At 42.7% G+C, this 9,821-nt stretch overlaps 1 protein-coding gene across 1 annotated transcript in view; it reads right to left on the reverse strand.

Moving 5' to 3' along the window:
* The window catches only part of CHST9 (carbohydrate sulfotransferase 9), a 105,375-nt gene extending 105,129 nt beyond the window's left edge, over positions 1–246 (reverse strand). Inside the window, exon 1 of the mRNA XM_075494545.1 lies at positions 103–246. The gene's annotated coding sequence lies outside the window, so the exon portion shown is untranslated. The remainder of the gene's footprint in view (positions 1–102) is intronic.
* Between the last annotated feature and the right edge of the window lie 9,575 nt (positions 247–9,821).

Below are 9,821 nucleotides of genomic sequence, written 5' to 3' on the forward strand. Positions count from 1 at the left end.
GGGAGTCCCTTGCCACGGACGCGCCGGAGAGCCAGAGGCGGGCGAAGCAGGCGCTCGCCCCGGGCCACCCCGGTTCCCCAGGGGCGGTCAGCGAAGACATACCGGGGCGGCCGCGCTGCCTCCTCCCGCTCCCGCCGGCGTGGAACTCCCGGCACCCCGGGGCTGGGCGGTGCCGGCGGGGCTGCGCCGGGGAAGCCGCTGCTTGCGGGGCCGGGAAGAAACCCCGCAGCAAACCCGCCCCGGGTGTGGGCCCCCGCCCCGCCGCGCCTGCCCCCGCCGCAGCCCCTCACCTGCCCGCCGGGCGCCTCTGCAGCAGCGCCGACACGCAAACTTTCGCCGCCAAACTTTGGGGCCGGCCGGGCCGGGGAGGGGCCCCCGCCTGAACGGGACACCCTCCCCCCCCGCCGGTGCCGGGCGGGCGGGTCCTCGGCGGGGGCAGGTAAATGCAAGGTTTGCTCGCCCGCCTGCCCGCCCCGCCGCCGCTGCCTGTGCAAAGCCCGTGTCATTGCGCGGAGAGCTGCACGCCCTTCCTGCCGCTGAGCGCCCGGGAGATTAAGCGCCTTGCGAACAGGTTTTGTTTGCTGTTACATATGCAGAGGTAGGCTCTCCCCCTGCTAGCAAATAAATGTATCTAAGCTGCCAGGGAGGGGTAACTCATAGCCGGAATTAGCTACTAAAACACCTAGCGTAAAAACTTTATTGTCGTCTGTGGGAAACGGGATGACAGAGAAAATATTTAATTAGTGCTTATTAGCACTTCATATGTGCCTTGCAAACATTATCAGCTTATTGTGACAATAGACCGGCCATGTAGATAAAAGACGTTATCTCTCTTTAACGGGCACATCGCTTTGCTTACATCCCTTCAAGGAAGTCCTTGCTTCAAGGAAGTCCTTGAAGAAATGCTCTAGCTCTTGCTAAGGTGGGGTAAGCACAGAGGAGTTCTGACTTTCCAGAGCTGTGCTTAAACCACTTCTATCTGGCTCTCTCCCCTTTAGGCGTTTCGCTGCAGGTCTGTGTCCCTAGAATTACCCCAGCACATACTTTTGAAGCGCTCCCCGAGTCGCTGCCCCATCGCTCACTTATGGCATAAGCCCTTTCTTGGAATAGCAGTAACGTAACACTTCACTTTTTTACAACATCTTTTACCCTAACAGGTCTCAAATCATCTCACGCACTGTTACAGCCAACGCACAGGGATTGCTTCTCCAACCGGCGAAGCACAACCACCTTCGGCGTGAAGCTGAAGATCGCCAACCATCTCAAGACGGTGGTTCAGAGCAGACAGTAGAAAGCCGTGTGCTGCTCTGATTTCCAGGGGGGTTTAACTAAGCAGAGTGTAATTACTCCGACCAGAGCTTAGACGTTGGGGATAACACATGTTCATCGAAAAATGCTCCAGGATCTGAAGCAGCCACAGGCAGCCAAGACCTGTGCGCAGGGATGTTCCCTATGGATTTCCAATCCAAGCACTAAGCCATCCTGCTCCTGCTTAGTTTGGGTTGTGTGAGTACATACAGCCTCACCATCATGCTATAAATTTTCTCTCTTTTGTCTCACTTAAGGATCTCCCTAGTCACAGTTCATTATAGAGGCTAGGAGCTCAGAGCAGACCCAGGGAGCAAAGATTTTTCCTTTAAAGCCAACCATGGATCCACTTTTAAAGTTCTGGTGAGTAAAGACTATCCCTCACACCTGTAGCTTATCTGGCTCCCCAGTAGAAAAAAAAGGGGAGGAAGGAGGGAGGGAAATAGGTTTAACAGCAGAATATGCCAGTTGTTTGGTATTTCACAAGAGTTGAACATGTTTTGCCTTTTAGACAACCTGGCAGGCATGTGATACTATGATAACCATATGCCCTAACAAAAAATGCAACCTCAGATTTAAATTACAGACCTATTAGTCCCTGATGGCCAGTGAGATTTTAGAGAAAAACAACATGCCCACTGAATTTTAGTTTCCTGAGGTAATACACTCAGAAGATTGTAATGAAGGTCACTGAAGCTTCTAATAAGGTTATACAGATTAACCTTCTGAGTGTTGTAGATTTAATTTCACTCGGTAAGTACATGCTGCAAACATATTTCTTCAGATTGATCTACTCAGGCTGTACCCATCAACTGATTAAAGTTATATATAACACTGAAAATATCACATGTCTTGATTTTTTTTTTTCAGATAAAGGAATAAATTAATTGCTTTGGGATAAAGCCAAGTCTTGGTTTACAACTTAATAAAAAACTCCCGTGCATTTAGTTTATATAATACTTGTTCCACCACAGGTTCTTCCAGTGCAGAGGGCATATTCCCACTATGGATTTAAGAATCTTTACGAGATTAAAAATTCAACATGCAGGTGAAATTAGACACTGGATTACGAAGCTCATCAACTATGTAAATATAATCAGCACCTTCTGAAGCCTGACACGTAGCAAAAAAGAAACGAATTATGAAAGGGTGGCGGCAGTCTGTCTGTGTCAGCGGGGTTGGTGTGAAGCCAGCACCTGCATCAGAAACCCTATTCTTGGCAGGTTTCTGCATGTTTCCTAGGTCTTCTGGTAGATGAACAGCTCAACGGTTAAAGTAGCAGAGTCATCTTCTGAAAGCAGTGGGGCAGTGGGCCAGCTGGTGTTGCCTCCTCGCAGTAACAGGAGTAGTCAGAACAGTTCGAGAAGAAAGATAACAGGCCATGAATTGAAACTGAAACCTGCCAAAAATTACAGGTCAATTCGCTGAAATAAAAACAACTTTACAGTAAGACCGATGTAGGCTCTCTAAGCACGTTTTCTGTGTAGATTTTCAGCTCAGCTTAGCAGCGACAGCCATGGAGGAAAGTTTGGCGTGGAGGGTAGGTCACAGTTACCCACGCTTACAACTGCTTCTCTGTGGACTGCTTGTGCACACTGTGTAAGCCCCCTAAATCCCCCGTGGGCACTCGGAGCGTTCCCCCACGAGAGATGGGATGGAAACCACGTATGCCATTGCTCTGAGCTGTTAGGAAACCCCTCACTCTTGCTGAACTTTCCACACAGCCCAGCTTTCCATTTGACGTTTTTCAAAGTTTACAGCAAAGCTAGTTCAGCCACCTACACAGATACACTCATTTCAAGGAGTCAGAAGTTGGGATTCTTATGTTTAAAGAAAAATTTCATACGAAAACCATGACTCAAGCAGCAGCTGTGACAAAACTGTGCCTGTTTGGCCTGATCCTTTTCCAAAGGGGAAGCATTAGACCTCCAGAAGGTTTTTTAGATTAGGCAAATTCATTCCAAGTGCCATTATCATTTACTGCAGTGAATTTTGGGATGGGCCACACTGGCACAGTTGCAGTGCTGTGTGTTGTATATCAATATAGAGCCGATTAGACAAACCTTTGGTGATTAAAAGCATTTTATCATGATGAAGGTGTCTTTTGCTCCAGGGCATAAACCATTCAGCAAGTAGTTCCATTTTATTTACTTGAGCTTTTTTAATTTTTGGCTAATTAGCTAGAAATACATCACCTACAACATGCTCCTTTTCTCAGTTAGGAGGCTAAAATTTGCCTCCACTAAGCATTGCTTTGGGGCATTTGCATGTTTCTTTAAAAAAACTGCTAGCAACTTGGTATAAAATTCATTTGCTCAGTAACTGGCATGCTGAGGTAATTATCAAAGCAAGTTGTGTGCTCATTCAAAAATATTAGGCAATTCAAAGTGTCTGTTGTTCTTCAGCTATTGCAAAGTTTCATTTTTAAGAAGTCTCTAAAAACAAACCCAACCCAACTTAAACACTTCAGTGAGTTAACTGTGAAGCTATTTTATTCTAATGGGCTCCTGTCGCAAAAGACGGCTGAAAGAAAACAGTAGCTGTAATCTTTTTTTCTGAAGGTTAGTGCGTTATCTTACTCCAATTCTAAAATGTTCTTCAAATGGCAGCTACTGCTCTGGGGGGGCTGTGCTGCAGGGTTGGAAAATGCCTCAGGATGTCCTGAAAATTGATTTTCTGAAAAAGTGAATTCATTCCATATTTAAAAGACGGGTGAGGGCTTCCAGTCACAGGTGTAAATGGGAAGGCTAAGATTAGCTTCCCTTCCCTTACTCCCTCTGCCCTGGCACTGCGTAAGCAAGGTGTATGTATGTTCTCATGCTATTATATGATGCATTTACGTCTTAGATCAAAGTATACCCAGTTTTGCAGTCGTTGCCTCTATGCAGTCATGCACGGAGGTTTTCAAGACAAGACTGGAAAAAGCCCTGAGCAACCTGGCCTGACCCCCCAGTCGTGTGCTGGAGGTTGAACTACAGGCTTCCTGTGATCCCATTCTATGCGAGTTGTCCTATGCTGTCTTTCTGGATAGCCCATCTAAAAATCAGGAGGTCACACTTTCACCAAAAATGGTTTCATCTCACTCCAAAAATGAGATTTGAAGACTGCTACCCTACCACAGAATTGCAGACCACAAATGAATGAACAAGGTCCTTAACTAGCATCACAAGGCTTTCTGTTGAAATGTAGTTTGTAAAGCAAGGAGGAAGTTCCTCTGAAAGCCTTCATCACTTTCATGAGAAAATTCCAAGAGAGGTCTGTTTTTCCAGGCCTTTTGAACAGTGTTTGTAAAAGCTATGTAACATTGTAATTTGTAGTTTGCCTAGTTCTAGAGAAGGGGAAACATTTGTCTTTTTTCTGCCAAATGATGCTTGATTATGGTACCTCCTGGAAAAGAATAGCCTATTGTATTAGAATGCCTAGCTGGGAGACAGTTTCTTTGGTGTTTCAGTTATTGGTATCAGGGTGTTCACACAAAATTAATTGTGAATTTCTTAACTGTTTGATTTAAATGCTTTAAAGGTATTCATAAAGATCTTGAAGGATATGTTCTTGTCTTTCAGTTTTGACTGAAGGGACATTAGCAGATCATCTCTATCCTTACTGTGAATGCTGTATTCCTCAGCTACGACTGACTGCTCTTAGGCATTAGACTGAAAAAAAACCCACCAAAACCCCTGTTAGAGCAAATTTACTGTCTTCTACATGACTACTAAATGTCAGAGAAGTAAAATCTGAATATTGTGCTTTGGTCTCTACACATCCCCTGAATGTGAGACAAACAAAATTCTCTTACTCCCAACAGCACTCTTGATAGTAGAAAGTTCTGCGCTGATTCAACATCTGTTGACAAGCTGTCTGTATAAATCGACAGAGAAACGAACTGATACATGAAACTGAGCATGTCTCCAAAGTGATTCACAATCTGTTGAAACAAGACACCATACCATTAAATATGTAATTCCAGTGTTCTTTTTCCTCTTCCATCCTAAAATACCTGGAATAAAAAGCAGAAATATGGTGACATGACAGTCTGGCAGCTGCCCTGAAGCACAGATAAAGGAGGATTGAAAGAAATAAAACAGTATAGAGTTGTCTTAGCCAGTGTCAGCATTGTACTACATGTTGAATGTTTGCATTGCTTATTAGGACCAATGGACATATTTTGAACCCATTCTGACAGCCTGGATTCAAACACTGAGCAAATGATGACATTACGGTATTCATATGTGCCAGAAAAAAAAAGTTACTGAGAAATTCTAGGGCAAATGAGGGTGGAAAGTAGAATAAAGACTAGGCAGACTGACAACCAGACACTATATAATAGGAAAGAGACAGAAAGAGAACTACAGATTTTTTTAAAAACAATGTACTGTGGGCATTAGTCCCAAATGTTTGGTCATCATGAAAAGATTCACGTATGGCCAAGTGTCAGTACTGTCCTATGCCTTTGCACCTCTGGAAGGTATTACTACAGGGGCAGTCTAAGGAAAATGAGGTCAAATATTCTATACTGGATGTAGGATGCATGCTGGCTAGCCTAAGATTTGGAAGCAATTTCACTGCTCATCACACACTTCCCTTTAGCTAGAAGTTGAGATACATATAAAACAAAAGATAGCTTTTGAGGGGGCGTAACCAAGAGGGGGCTATTATTGCCTGTTTTCTGCCAAAAATATTCTCGCAGCTGGGTTTTTAGATGAAGATATTACACTGAGACAATGGTGATTGCTCTGGTGGGGCATCTTCTTTTAGCTATAAACTTTTAGTCTAATTACTATGCTAATGTAGGTTGACAGTATTTGATGGAGTTGACCGTCATGTGGTGCTGTTTTGTGTGAGATCTAGCAGGGTGGATAAAGCTGCACATCTCATTCTCTTATCCCTCCTCCTAGCCGGATCATTGTTTGGAATTATGTGTGTTCCTGGTTCTGGGAACATCTTCACATATTAAAAGCTCTTAGTTAAGATTGGGAGATGAGAGTCAGCAGCATCCATGGGCAATTAAACTCTGTATCTTCATAATAGCATAATCAAGCTTTCCAAACACTAAAGTGCATAACTTTACACACTAAAAGGAAGAGAAGCCTGGGAAAACAAAATATGCCTCTAATGTTGAACTGTTCAAAGAGGAGGAGAACTGCAAGAACTGTTTCAGCTCAGGCTGGGAACCAGGCTCGGAGCTATTCTTGAAACAGGGGTGACGGCAGAAAGTTCTCTAGCCGAGGGGATTTCCCTCCTGTCACATACCCACAGCCATTTTTCCTGCTTTCAGGCTCCGCTGCTGCAAAATGCTGTAGAAGAAAGTGCAAGTGAATGCCATGGTGGAGCCCCAGGATCATAAAATCCTAACACATCTCACAGGTTTCCTGCTAATTTCCCTTGGCTCAGCATAGCTCAACTGTATATAAACCATACTCTCCAGGATTTGGCTTACTTTCTCTCTAGTAATTAGGTTTCCCAGGAAGATTTTTCTTTATTTTTAGGAAACTTTTCCTCATAACCAATCTAGTTTTCCCTCGTTGATTTCATGCCCTTTTCTTCTTGTTCTTTTCCCAAAGGGCACAGAATAGCTCCCTGCCTACTTTGTGGTAACCTGTTACATGGTAAATCATTGCTTCCTACTAAGGAAACCACTACCCAGAGCAGATTGTTTCCTTAATAGGAAGCAATCATCCTTTACCCTTTGTTTGAATTCTGCAATGAATTTATCTCACTCATGAATTCATTGTAAGCCACCTTCTTTCTGTCTCTGTCTCGTTGTAACCTGCTGAACAAAGGTGGTTTTCTCAAGGATGCTTTAAATAACCCATTCTCTTGGCCAGGGCTTTCTTTAGATTTGTGACTACTGATCTCACTTTTTCCAGATGGTATCATAATTTTCCATCTCTCTGTCTTTGGAATGAAATTTAAGAATACTTGATAAGTAATTTGGGACAGATTACGACCTTCCGCAAATACACTCGTGCAGTGCTTTCATTGCTAGAGACTGTTATTCCACATCTGGAGCGGGGAATATGATCTATCACCCCACCCATGAGAGAATCTAAAATAATTTTAGGGTTCATCTTTATGTAGGAAAACATCTATGTGCGCAGTTAAGCACTTGCTAACAACCAATGGAACTGTAGCATAGTCTCAAGTGCCTTTCCTAGTACACACCTGATCTGAGCTTCACAAATAAAATGGTTGTTTATATTTATTTTTAAGTGGTTTTTTTTAAAAAATGTGTCCTTGGGAATTTAATCAAATTTTGGAAATGGAAAAGCTTAAATGTTTTTGTTGTTTTGTAATTTTTGGGATTATCTTAATTACTATGGGAAAACAGCTAAAGAATAAACAAAGCAGCCTGTTATTCTTTTGTTTGCTTTAGAAATAAATGCTCTACTTCGTAATTATCCCTTTAAAGCTAAATGCTTAGGTACAAAACACATTGTTTAGGAAAACTTTACAGTCATCATGGCAAATATTTGACAGTACTTGTAGAACTACAGCACAGGTAAAACTGTTTATTGTGTTATTTATAAACTGCAAAGTTCTTGGTCAGTAGAGATTGAAGGTTTTTTATCTGAATGTTAGCCAGGAGAAGAAACTGCAAGAAATGTGGGCCCTGTACACACTTAGCATCCCTCACCTAACATTTATGGGTTGTCATCGACCACATTTTCCAACTACAGCTGTCTTAAACTATTTTTGATCATGTACGTTAAGGTCAACACGTGTTTAAGTCTACATGCATACATGATGTTGTATACTCTTTTGATTTATAAATATATTCTTATATTCCTTTGTTTCAAATTTGCAGGTCAACTAAAAAAACCTGAGCTTATGAAACCAATTGAAACTTCCAGCAGTGAATTAAAGTAGCAGGAATTTTTGTTTATTTTCCTTAATCTCTTTCACAGACATCAAATTGATGTTAGGTACACAGTTGCTGCTTGTGTCAGTGTAATAAGACCGACTGCCAAGCTTTGTGTTCGAAAGCAAATAAATGGAAATAGTCAGGATTTTCAGGATTGTCTGCTGTAAAAAAATCCCGTATGTTAGGTAGCTCGCTGGGAAACCATTATTAGCAAATCCCATTGACACCCTGCTGTCAGAGGCCCATACACCACACAGAACCCAATACATTCTCTCACTGCAGTTTGGATTTATTAACCTAGAAGTCCAGAGCTCCACAACATGAAACTCAGCTCCTATTGTGTCTGCAGCCTGGGCCACTCCAGAGTTTTCACCTGTGATTGCTCTTCTCACCCCAGGACCTGCAGAAAATTACTGCCACATCCTTACTTCCAGGTGGAGTAACTAGCCAGCTGCCAGTTGTGAAACAACAAATTTTACGGAGCACTGCCCCAAAACCATGAGCAGGGACTAACAAGATGGAAAAATTCAGGCTCCCACTGAATCACCGGTCTTACTATCACCAACTGCCAATTTACATGGCGGGGGGGGGGAAGGGAGGGGGGAGGAGAGATGTTTTAGTAAAGGAATTAAATGATATTTATCAAATGAGACAGGGGGCAGTTTGTCTCCAGATCAACTTTTCTTTCCAAGCGTCTGCAAACATACTTTTAGAGTATGTTTTTTAATATAAGGGTAAGGTAACCCTATAGAAGGTTGGAGCAAATGAGTTAGCAGCATTTGCTCAGGTCTCCTTGTCCCCAGCAAGTGTATGCATAGTCCTGTAATACTATTCTGGGGCTGCAGGCTATAGGTATGGTTTCCATTCTGCCACCCTACGAGCAAAATGGGGCCTCTCATTTAGCTACATCAGATCATGGTTTGCAATCGATGGATCAACTTCAAATAAAATGTATGAAATTCACCTTATGACATAAAAGGATCTTGTATCCAGCACCTGCCTTCATTATGCTGCATTCTCTAGCAGCTTCTTGTAAAGATCCCATTATATAGAAAAAAGAGACTTCTAAGCCGTCAAAAAGGACTGAACGCAATCCTTTAAGAAGATGATGGTAGTATGAAACCTAGTCATTTTCAATAAATGAGTTACAACACCTTTCAGGTATTACACTTGCCCCTGAGCATCCTTTTTCATTTCTGCATTGTTATAATCCCACTTTCTGCTTCAGTAAGGTCTTTTTTTCCCTGATCCTAGTGTTAGAAAGCCAGAACCACCACCATTACCTCTATCACCACCATTACCTCTATCACCACCACCACCAAAAGATGGGGTAATTTGACAGGAAAAGCTGCAATATCAACTACGTGCAATTTAATATCTTGAAGTGTACAGATAAAATGAGTTGTCCGTCCTTTTAATGTATAGTAGCTTTGTATGGGTAGGTTGAATATTCAGACAGAATGGCTTTTCTTCTAGTCAACAGGCCCACAAAGACTGATGCTTCATAACATGAAATTTTCCTCTAAATGGGATAATGAAATATCTTGTATTCCAGGAATGCACACTTTTGCATTTGAGATGATAGTAACCACTGATCAGAGCAGGTCAACAAATTTCACATTTCTGATTTCCACTGCATACAGTGATCTTG

The sequence above is a fragment of the Mycteria americana genome, chromosome 2 (assembly GCF_035582795.1).
Source record: "Mycteria americana isolate JAX WOST 10 ecotype Jacksonville Zoo and Gardens chromosome 2, USCA_MyAme_1.0, whole genome shotgun sequence".
Taxonomy (NCBI): Eukaryota; Metazoa; Chordata; class Aves; order Ciconiiformes; family Ciconiidae; genus Mycteria; species Mycteria americana.